Here is a 12534-nt window from a genome sequence, read left to right as displayed (position 1 = left end):
CAGCTCAAATCCCCATTCTGGATTTCTCATATGGGGTAAACGAAGATCATCCTCAGAGTCTTCCCCAAGTGCATCAGGCAGTGTCCRTGGTTCAAATAAAGTGAATGTACAACTGCTCTTGGCTCAAATGCTGACTGRCATTGAATGACCTGCAATCAACTAATGCTACTAATTAATCTTTCTAACCCTGCAACCTGGAGTGATTACTGGCAATTGTTTGTGACCCCTCACAAGCCTTGCCTCAGGATGATTCGAGAGTGTGAATTCTCACAGTCTAAACTGTGCCAGACATTGTAAAAATAATTGACAGAGAAGTCTCGGTTTTAGCATCTGAAGAGGTTCCTTGCCCCTCTTTGCATATGCGTATAGAAGCGATTTTATACTTCATGATTTTATTACTTCTGTCTTATAGAAGTAATTTAAAGGCAGTTGCTGCACTGGCACTCCTGTTTAATTCCTTTCCTACATTATAGTGCATTTGCTTGTCTGCTTCTGGTCAAGGTCCAGTGTCCAGGAATCTGTCAGGCCTTTCAAATTTGAGTGCCAGGTTTCCTGACCTCTCTCTCAGTTTTGAGCGCTATAACTATGGCACTCTTAATCTCTTGATTCTTCAGGTCCTGTCAGCTGAGGGGCAGTGTAGGTGTTTTTGTATGTAAAATASCACTCTCAAGGCAGCACTCAGAAAAGTGCAATTTAGCGAACAACCTTCACATGGGTTTTTCTTGACAGGATTAATCTTGCACCTGACATATTTGTTCCATATACACTACCCATTAGTGACTTTTTGGGCTGGCTTAGGAAAAGCCTACCTATGTTGTTAAAAGCATTTGTGCTGACAATCCTTTGTCTGTATTAATTGCAATCAAATRAGAAAGCTGATAGGAATTGACTTTCTCATTATCTGGGAGGTATTTAAGCTGCAGTATGGAATGGAATTCAGTTCTGCCTAAAAAATATGAACGTAAAAAGGTGAAATATTTTTTAATAATAACAGTTATACTCAGTATACATCTGAGCTAAAAGCAAAGAGTCTTTGTTTTTCTCTCCCTCTCGTGGCTTTCCTCTCAGTGAGTCTGTCCCTGCTAAATGTACATCAATAGTTCTGTAAATGCATTCAAGGGAACACAACMTTTTAAAGATTTTGTTAACTCCTTGGAGACAGAAATTGCATCAATCTGTGTGGTGAAAAGATGCTTAGATAATGAACAGGAGCTGAGTGTTTTCTTGACTGCCTTTAAAGCAGTACCCCTACTGCTGTAAACTTCATTATTACTGTTGTAAACCTCAAAATAAGGGCAAGCACTGTGTACTTAGGCTCCAAAATCTAATCCTGTTTAGTGAGTAGCATTTTATAACCTGATATAACCGTTCTGAGTTACAGTTCCAAGTGGAATGTTCTATACTGAAGTGTTGCGAAGTAAAAATGTAGGTAAAARGCATCTACTTAGGCTTGTGTCTGATTTTCAAGTCAGACCAATCTGTTTTATTCTGTCTATGACAGAGGCCAACGATCAGTGTCAGAATAAGACACAAAAATCTYCTCCAAATGTCCAGTTATATGAAATCTTGCTCTCAAGACAGTTTGTCACTAGCTTTGAAAAGGCAGCAATGTTTACTTGCTTTCTGATACAGAAGAATTAAAAAGAGGATTTTGAAACTTGAGCAATGACTCAAATTCAGAGATTTATAGTCACTTTTGGTGCAAAGCTGAGTCAAACTCACAAGCTTTGTGCAATTTCATATTCTTATTTTGCCTCTAAATATCTGATTTTCTCTGTTTAACTAGACCACACAGGGCAGAAAAACACATCCAGCTATGTACTTCAGATTTTTCCTGGTTCTCTATTATGTGAAAAAAGCTCTGACTCTCCTTAATGTTTCTACTGCTTATATGTTGTAACTTTATCACTGCTACTTTTATATCTCCCCTGTGACCTAAACAATGCAATCCTTTTTTGATTTGATACAACACAGAAATCCTGCCAGACTATTTTTCTCTGTTAGAAATGGGCTGAATTTTAGAAGCACTATTTACCTCTTTTATTATCTGACTTTTTACTTCATAATAATTTCAAAGGTCACTTTGAAAGGACACTCTCCTGACATTGCAAAATGCCATTAGGTAAAAAGGATCAAGATTATATACCATCACCTTTCCAGATAACACATATATTGTGTCACTTCTTGAATTTGCACCAGACAACCCCGGATTTCATGGGTTTAGCAGAAATATCAAGTTATACAGGGAGACGAGTGGAGGAGAAAAATAAGCTGTGTATAGAACAGTGACAGGAAACTCATACAGGTAAACCTAAACAATTTTAAAAGTAAGTGAACTCTTTTAAGTTTTAGCCTTATGAAACTTGTTAATAGAGAACATGCCAAAGTTGACAGAAATCCTTTATAATTAAAATTTTTAACAGCTTAGTTTCCAAGGACACACTGCCCCTGCTGTGGATTGCTGTGGTAAAATGTGCTGAAAAAAGGCAGCAGAGTGATCAAATAGGTCCAACAGTGGATAAAGAGATGAGAGTGTTTCCTTGCTTACAGAAACCCTTACTGCCTCAGTTGTCAGGCTGTTTGAAAAACTCTTGACTCTCCTCAGGAGAATATTTATATGCTTTTACAGCTGTTATTCCTTTATGGTGCTTCTCATCCTGCTCACACTGCTCTAAAGCCCTTTGTATTTTCTTCCTCATGTATTTAATTGTTACAATGTATTTAAAAAATTTATTAATTTGGAAATATTTTTCTAATTATTCTATCATGTTACAGTGTGACATTCATGAGTCACTTTTGACTAAGAGAACATAATGGAAACACATTAGAATTGAAGGAAGTGTTTTCAGAACTAGAAATTCTGCATCCCACAAAAGAATTGTCTCAATGGAAGGCAAAATATGTATTAATTCTAATGCTTTCTTTTTTTTTTTTGCCATTCTTTTCCTGTATTGCTCTGTTATCACTTTCATGGCTATTATCAGTTCACCCACTTCCACTGCCACTGAATTAACCCCTAAAAGGAAGCACATTTATCTAGTTAATTAATTAACCACAGAAAAAATATAAAAGATACTTCTACTTGCACGTCTGGTCTTCTCTCACATAATGCTGCAGGTTATGGCGAATCTGGCAGCATGGGGTTCCTAATGGGATCCTTTTCCTAGCAKCTCTGTCCTGTTACTTTTGAGGCAGATTTATTTTTATACTCATTGTCAACAGCACCAGTAAAGTTCATCCTTCAGAGTAYGCAAGTTCTGACCCTGTTGCTTTTTGCCTCATGCCAAAACAGGATATCTCTGCAGTTTTGAATCACAAATGCCTCCCAGCTCTGTAGGCTGTGTGGACTATTAGAAATGACCATCCTAATTTGCATTCAGGGATGACAAGATACAAGGAAGGGGAGTCAGTTCCTTGCAGATACAGCTTGCTTTTAGCAGCACAGCATGGTTCCCTGTCACTCCTTCACTTCATAGGTCAAAAGCTGCATCAATATGCACCACAACAAATCATTTGAAGCCAAACAGGTTCATTCAGGTGTAGAGCAGAATTTGACTCAGTGCTCTTGTATGAATTCTCCCACACTATGGAAAAATCAGGCAGACCCAGGCAGACATTAAGATTTACTGCCATTAATTTCAGAGCTCATTTTGAAAGTTTGGCCCAGATATTACATTAATAAATGTCAAATAAAAAAAAAGTATCAAATTTTTCTTATGAATATTTCAAAGAAGTTAAGTAATCACATTATTTTATGCTGTTCCTAATGCTAACTTAATTAAGCCTTAAAAGAATTTAACAAATTTAATCAGTCCCTCTGGAGGCTGCAAMCCAGATTGTTTAAGCATGGAAATATTCCTGAAAATAGAGATGACAGGATATTTAAGGATTTTAAGAAAAAAAATACAGAGGGACATCTAAAGCTGGGATAAACATGGCATCCCTTTTCTCTCTCTGAAGATGTCCGATGTTAAAAAACCTTTTTTTCTTTCAGTTGTTAAGCGATTTTGCAATATTTTCTTTGTTGTGCCAGCACTATTGATTTGTGAGTGGTTTCTGGTTCAGTAGCACTGGAGGGCAAAGTCAACAGTCTCTATTTCCYTATGAAGTGGGCACAAGAGTGGCCAGTCACAATAGTGTGGGTGGCCCAGCATGCAAACCAACTATGAGTGCTTAATTTCGCTCTCTCAGTACCATGAACTATTCAGAACTGTTTCCAGTTACATACAGTAGGTTTCAAAATGCAGGTGTGTCACGATCTGCTTAACCCAAGCGGGAGTCGTGGGGGTTCGTTATCAGAATCTCAGAGTGCAAAAGAAACGAGGGGCAAGTATATATTCAAAATAATGAACAATTTTATTGGATTTTCATGAAGGAGAGGGTGAGAGAGAGAGAGAAAGAAAGAAAAGGAGAGAGAGAGGGTAGGGTTATAGCTACCAAATGGCTCCGAGGAGTCCGCGAGGTCCGGATTCCATGGATTCACCAGCGTCTGTTGGGGGGACCCCGTCAGGGTCTTTTCAGAGAGACTTTTTGTAGTCTTTTTGAAAGCGGGTGGCAGCAGGCCAGGGGGTTGTGAAGTATGGAAAAACCAACCAAGTGGTGGGGAAAGAATGTCTATTGTTTTGTAAGGTGTGCAGCATGGGCTGTGGGCTGTACTGTTCTCCTCCACCTTCACATCAGGAGTGGTGCAACCATCCATAGCTTACACGTTGTACTCAGCAGCCTAGGAGCTGGAAACTTGGCAGACATCCCACCTTGATCTGGCTTGGACTCCTTTGAGCAAAAGTCCCCCTTTCTCCCCCTTTGGGGTTTTTTGATGATCGTGAGACAGTCAAGGGTCTTCCATATGGTCTCTTACAAGGTGAAGTCAAACTGAATTGAAAGACCACTTGATCAAATGAAAATAAAAGAAAGGATATGAAAATAATAGGCAGTGTTTGTACAAAAGCTTACTCAAGGCATTGTGTTAAAAAATCAGTGGGTCTTAAGAGATGAGAAATTCTGATGAAAACAGATATATTGCAAGTAAACTATATGAGGAAATGATTTATAATACATGCGTGCAAAACTAGACATCACTAAAAGGGAATATTCAAAGCAGCTTAACAAAATGCTTTGGTTTTCATCTAACAAGGAACACACCTGGATGAAAACCATTAAATTCATCATGGTAATAAGGACACCAGCTCTGTTCCCAGTTTTCAAGGTCCTCCAAAAAGCAACAATATTTAGATTCCACTCTCAGTGCTACATCTGAATTTAAACCAGGGGAACTTTTTCTGATTGAAAATAGAATATACAGTCATTGGAAAGTGTCTTTTTAGCACTCTTTTGCTTGCAGTTTTTGACAGCATTTGCAGTTGTAGCTGTGCTTCACTGTTATCTTTCCACTTTTAGAACACTGAAGGTTGGAAAGGACTTTAAAGGTCATGTAGACCCAACTCCCACTGCCATGGGCAGGGACACCTCCCACTAGATCAGGCTGCTCAAGGCCTTAGACAGCCTTACTTTGAGCACTGTCAAGGGCTGGGGCATCCACAATTTCTCTCGGCAAGCTGTTCCACTGCCTACTCATCCTCACAGTAAAGATTTTCTTCCTAATACCTAACCTAAATTTCCTCTCAGTTCGAACCCATTACTCCTTGTCCTATCACTACAGTTTCTGATGAAGAGTCTCCTTCTGGTTTCTCTGTAGTTTCCTTCAGATATTTTAAGTTTGCTATGAGCTCTCCATGCAACTTTCTCTTGTCCAGGCTGAGCAGCCCCAACTTTCTCAGCCTGTCTTTTCAGGGGAGGTGYTCCAGTCCTCTCAGCAACTTTGTGCCTCTGCTCTGGACTTGCTCCAGCACTTCCATGTCCTTCCCTTGTGTGGGATCCCTGAGCTGGATGCACTTTGTTTTGTTCAACCTCATGAGGTTTGCACAGTCCCACCTCTCAAGTGTGCCAAAGTTCCTGTGAATGACATCCCTTACCTCCAGTGTGTCAACCGCTCAGTTTTTTGGGTTTTTTTTCTTTTTTTTTTTTTTTTTTTTTTCGCCAGTCACAGAGAGACAGCCCCACCCCAAAGAATTTTGTCCTTGCTTTTGAAAGTAAGAAGAAAATTCTCCCTCCTCTGGTCTCCAAAATTAGATTTTCCTCATTCTTCAAGTGCATAATAAGGAATGTTTATGCAAAGCAAATATTCAGTGTTCAAGAACAAGCTAATTGGGTTCTTTTCATAATTGGTGGTTTATTGCACATTTGTATTCAAAACTGTTCCTGCTGTACTCCCTGAGCTGTGGAAAGAAGAGACAGYGCTTTTATATTCCATGCTTTTCTTAGCTGTCAAGCCTAGCCAAAGAATCCCTTATTTTTATTTAGACAAGACCTTTGCAATATTTTCAGCAATGAGGAAAAGGCTTTTACAGGTCGATGCTTGAACTGKTGCTGTGTCAATATTACTGTCCCATTCCGAGAGAGTGCAAGAGCGTCCTGGACTTTAGATTCATCCTTCCCACCTGGGAATCCCATTGTAGAACTATTATGTGTTTTTTGGGGCAGCAGTCTGCACCTTACAGTGCATCTTCCTCCAGACTTCTCTTTTCAGATTCCTTAGGCTGTGTTTGAAGAGCAGGGGCAGAGCAATTTCTTTTCTTCAGCTTTAAGAATTGCATGGGTGTATACTGTAAAAATATTGTTCTGTTTATAGATCTGGTCTTCAGTAAAATTCCCTAACAATGGTACTGAGGAGGAACAACCATCATCAACTCGCACAGTTGTTCTGTTGGATGTATTAATGTCTACAGACTGTCAGATACAAACTACAGTTGCCACAATAGTTAATGTGTGTTGCTGGGTAATTTTAATTTCCTAATAATAGGCATAAATGTTAARGAAAAAAAAATCAATGTTGTTCATAAATGTAATTTTTCTTTATTACGCTCATGATGAAAACTGCTGGAAGCTGGAACCCAGCTCTTGYCATTTAATGTATTCCATGTGTCTAGCAGAAGTCCATAGATCTCGAGGTACAAAAAGAATTTCATATTAAGAAATAACTGCACCCAAAGGGTCCTTTCCCTCCCAGCTGCTCATCTCTGCACTTGAAATATCTTGGTGCTATGCTACTTTTTATGAATTAATCTTCACAAGCTGATAATATTTTCATGAATTCCAATTAGCTACGACATGGACAGAGCTTGTTGTTTTGCAAAATACACAGGTTTTTGGTATCTTTGTTAGATGTAGCTGTGTGSCAAGAGGAATTATCCAGACTGTAGTTTACTTACTAGCAGAAAACTTGTGGACAGGTTTTAATTACAGATCATGTGGAAAAYATATTATTAAATAAAAAAATCATGTTAACAGTCTTTGTTGCAGATAGAATTAAACCTACATGAACTTAACTACCAAAGTGGTATTTATGCTTGCTGTATGAAGTCAAAATCTTGAATAGCTAAAATACACTTTTCAGATTCAATGAATTTTAATGGAGAATTACCTTCTCAGATGTGTTATATAAATAAATAAAACACTTCAGAAATCAGAACCTGTGTTTTAATCCATGATGAAAAAAGGACAAAGTTAGTTCATGTAGTTATGGTTATTTGATAAGTTGCAGTTTTGGAGCAATTTCCATCAATAATATCCACCAGTCCCAACTCTTCTTTAAAACATTTCTTCTGGACACCTTTGTGTGGTTCTCTGTAAGCCTGTTATTCCTTATTCCCTTCCCCAGAAATATCTGTTTGTCTTGTTTATATGTGCCACAAATTCAGCTTATATTGACCACCAAAATGAAAGAAGCAAATCACAAGACCATCATTTGGTGAAGATGTGGAGAAGCAGCAGCGTAGAGTATGTTACAAATCTGATCTCCACTGTGTAGATGTTTRTTAGAAAATCAATTTATTAGAAAATCTTTGTCTGTGACTGTGGTTCTTTTGGACATAATCTTCATTTAATTTTTCCCATAATCTCTAATCTGTTGCATGTTTCAGTTTGGTTTTCTGAGCACTGTTGGGTCTGATTTCTGGCCTCAGTACCTCAAGTACTGAAAAGTACCTCAGAAACTGAAAAAGCCCTCAGTGATTATGAAAGACATTTTCCTGAACAAAGCATAATCTTTCTGCCTCTGGGTATTGTAAACCCAGGTATTCACTTTTTCTTTTTGGACTCATTAGTCCAATCTTGCTGCTCTGGATCACAAGAACACAGGGACAGCAGCTGTTTGTTACTCTCTCCAGCAGCAAGTTAAGAAAGATTTTATACATTAACATACATAATACCAAAGGATTTTAATTGATRTTAGAAATCTTACAGCCCTATAATTTACTCAAGAACCAAACTCAGCTTCAGCAATAAAGAGAGGATGAAAGGATACCACAAAGCCTCAGCTCTTTGGAAAGAAGACACAGATTGCACAAGTTTTCAGAATATCAGCTCAAATAACTTTGCCCTAAGAGCAAAATCGGTAACATTACAGATGAAACTGGAGATTGTACACAGGATCAGGTGCAATCCTGTGGTCTCTCCCTGACTGGTGGAGTTCAGCTAGCATTCACCTGAAACAGCCAGAATAAGGACCTCAAAATCTCACCTCAACAGAGTTGGTGAAAATGAGAAAGGAATTAAGTCATCTTGCTAATGTTATAGTCAAGATTTATYTTTCTAAGAAAATTTACATTCCACACATACAATAATGAGAATTGAACTCAATTGTTGATTACAACAAGAAGAACATGATTTATACCTTGACAGTAAAACAGTTAAATAAACTTCAGAAATTAAGAAATATAGTGGCCTTCTTCCTTTAAAAAATTGACAAGTAGCTTCAGGCTGAATTTAGCAAAGTAGTTAGGTACAGAAAAACAGCACATCCCTGCAACATGAAGTTTGTGGAATGCCTGCCAATGTTGAGTTGTTTGGTGGAAGGAAGTGAGGACTGACTGTACTATGATGTGTCAGGAGATAACAACATTGATTTAAACTGTTCAGAACACACAGGAAAACTTTCACTTATTGCTAATGGGATGTGGAGCTCTTTCATCATTCTCCGTCTCTACATGCCTTTCCTATATTACTTCAATATAAAAATGCCTAAGGAGAATTTGAACATTTCCAAGGATAAAGGCCTCGGTGAAAGTTATCCATTTCTAAAGATTTTCTGAATCATGGGCAGGAAGCATGATTTCATACAAGACTGGCTTTTCTGTTGAAATTTTGTCCTTTTCTCTACTTTGTCAGTGTTTATTCTGTATTGCAATCACTTACTTCTGCTTGGGTGATCAGGCTGCTGTGAAAAAGCCCTTTCTTGCAAAGCCAAGCCAGGCTGCGTTTTACTTTGCTGAGAAACCAGAAATTTAATTGTTACAGGAGATGTGTTGACAAGGACCATAGCGGCGTGAAAGTGAAGAATTCTGCATTTACTTCTCTTGTTTGTTTTCCAGGTCAAGGCTGCTGAATCTTAGTTTGAAGTAACCAACTGTTGCTCCTTCTCATGTTGTTGCTACAGCCTCTGTTGAAGACCTTACCCTCCAGTTTGTCCACACCTTTTGTAAATATTAGCCTAATTTTTAATTTTCAGATACATTGTCTCTCCTTTGTATGTTACTGCCATTCTTTCTCTGCCACTGATATTTAGGCTGATTTCATTGAAAGAATGATCAACTGGACAGTTGTCAAATTGTWTTAGAGATGTCTTTTACCAATAATTGTAAAAAGTGTGACAGGAACCGAGAATTGCTAAATCTAAACCTAGAAAATACATGTTTTGAAACTGGGCTCTGATAGCCAGTTACAAACTAAATTTTAAAAATGTTTAGGAATTTTACATTTATTCATTAGATTCAGCTGTGTGGAAACACATTAGACTCACAGAAATACACTGACCCAGGTCTAGTTCAATCTTGCCTTTGAAATAAGCAAATGAAAACYTGCAAAAGAGAATAATCACAGTGCAACATGATATATCAATTACCTTCTGTAACAGCACTGGCAAACAGCTGGCATGGTGCTGTTTGTTATGTGTGAACAGTGTGCTTGGGGTCCCRTGGAGCACAGATGTAAATTATCCCTGTCCCTGAGAGCTTATGGTAAAACAAAACAAAAYGAGAAAACCATATGTAAACACATTTATAATATGAGAGTTATTTAAACTGTCCTTGTGAAGGAGGGATCAAGGAAAACCTTGCATGTTAGGTTTAAACTGAATTTCAGAAACGTGCTTCTAAAGAAATTTGTTTTGGAAGATACCGTGCTGTATGTCTGTCTCATTCAGAAGTCCYGCTGAGATATAATTGAAACAGTGATAAGTCTGTCTTGCTACTGTCTTGCTGCTTGGGCAAATCTGCACACACATTAGCAACAGAAAAGTATTCTTTAGAGGATTTGAGAGCCACTCTTGATGTTTTACTTTTGAATGTGCAGTATGTAATGAAAGAGTTGCCAACAGAAACCTCCTGTCCTTCAGCAAAATGAAAAATAAAGTTAATTGATGATGGTACACAGTCACCAGCTTAGMATATTATAAGGCATAATGTTGTGTGGATAATAAATATCTATCAAGAAAGAGATTTTTTCAGAAACAACATAGATTGGGTATTAAATACAGGTGGTACAATATCATTAAGTAGTCATGGCGTTCATTAAAATATGTTTGAATGCCCAAGATACTTGTGATTGTCCTACCTGAAGGGCTTCATTCCTACTATCAAATGTAATTCAGCCCCAAAGGAAAACAGGCATGATTTCCTTTTGTGGAAGTGAAAAAAAGTGGAAATTTCATGGCACTAAAGTGTAAAAATCTGCCTTAATAAGAGTTTCTAAAAGGCTATTTTGAGTTACTATTGCCTTGACATGGTCATTCTTTGGGCACAGTGCCATGGTACCACATCCAGTACCCCAGACCAGTCAGGTCCATGGCAATCTTTGGTGAAGGTTGCACAGCTCCTGCTCTAAGGATTTGTGTTCAGGTGAGGGATGTTTTGCTCTCTGTTAGGCAGACTCAGGTCTATTTTCAGTCTACATGGAATAAATATCTTCTTTAAATGATTATCCTGCATTGTTGGGAAAAAAAAAAAAAGAGTGAAGTTAGGATCAGGACTACAGACTGCAGGGGGAAGCAAGAACAAGGGAAARCCAGCAGAAAAATCACACATGACTAATCAATGACTATAAATGTGGAGCTAAGATTGAATCCCTAGTTTCCTTCCTGCTAGTCTGAGTCTTCATGCATTGCTGGAAAAAAAATCGTGTCATTCTCCCTCATGTCAGTTTATGATATCCTTCAAATCTTCAGAAGCTGTGTTGAAAATAATGCTAGCTAGGATGATATGCTAACTAGCAAACATGCTACACATCTTCAAGCATTAATGCTTAAATTAAAAAGAAAAGAAAAATATGATTGTAAGTCTATGTAATTTTCCAGTGAGTTAAAATTAATGTGTGGTATTATTGCTAAAGAGAGTTACTTGACATTGAGTGTTTGAGGTTTTCTGATAAAGAGATTTCTAATTAATTAAAAACTATTTAGTTTTACAGATTTTAAATTTTTATATATTCTTATGCATACATGTACACATCCATATATAAACATGACTGCTAAAACAGACTTTAAAAGTTAYCTATTTTGTAATTTTTTTTTGCAAAATTCTATATTTTTTTGAGATTTTAATACATTTGCTAAAAGGAAACTGCTAAGGAAATAACTGAGACACTGCAGTGCCAAATGGTGGGATTTGCAATGGTCTTTGGSTTTTCCCACCCAGAAAGATTTGGTTTGTTTTGYGATACCTCTATGAAGTACCTGTTTYAGTTTTGTCAGAAGGTCAAATTGCACCCGTATGAATGTTGTCATCCCCTACCACAAAGAAATCAGCCAGWGGGTTTCCCTGCATGCTGTAATTTCTTAATTGCTTGCTTGGAATAGCTCAATGAGAGTGGCCTTTTAATCAGAATTCTCTACAGGTACTCTATAAGACAAGATAAAATGGAAAAAACATTGAACAATATGGCTTATGCTTCAAATGGTTCATGGATATTAAATATTTTTTTTCAGTTAGAAATAATAATATTTATAAAACTAATAAAAGCAAAAAATGCTCCTTCAGACTTAACAGGCGGAACAATTAAGCATCTTGATTTAGTAATGGCAAGGGGAAAGTTGCAAGGAAGAAAAGACCTGAGGCATTTGGTGCTATGACAAATAAGACCTAAATAATGCAGTGTTTTTTCTCAGCTGCAAATGCAGGTGTTTGCAGAAGTGGTGCAGTTGTTCATCCTCTTGGATGCATAATGCCCTTCAGTGACATATCTGAATAAAGATTATTTTCCCAGCTGTTTATATCCAATGGGCCCAGGGCTTTCTATGTCCACATCAAACCCCCGCCTTCCCAGCAACCCCTGCCCCACAAACGGGGATATGTAAGAATAGAATAAACCCTGTTTTATCAGTTGTCTACAGTACAATAAATAAAATCCTCCAAAAGGAAGAAAGTTTTGTTTAAATTTCACTCGTCATGACAGTGGCTATTTCTCTATCACTTTTCAGCATAT

Source organism: Malurus melanocephalus, unplaced genomic scaffold, assembly GCF_030028575.1.
Source record: "Malurus melanocephalus ecotype Western Australia unplaced genomic scaffold, MMel_1.1 scaffold_839, whole genome shotgun sequence".
Taxonomy (NCBI): domain Eukaryota; kingdom Metazoa; phylum Chordata; class Aves; order Passeriformes; family Maluridae; genus Malurus; species Malurus melanocephalus.
The sequence above is the reverse complement of the archived record's forward strand: the minus strand, read 5'-3'. Positions refer to the sequence as shown.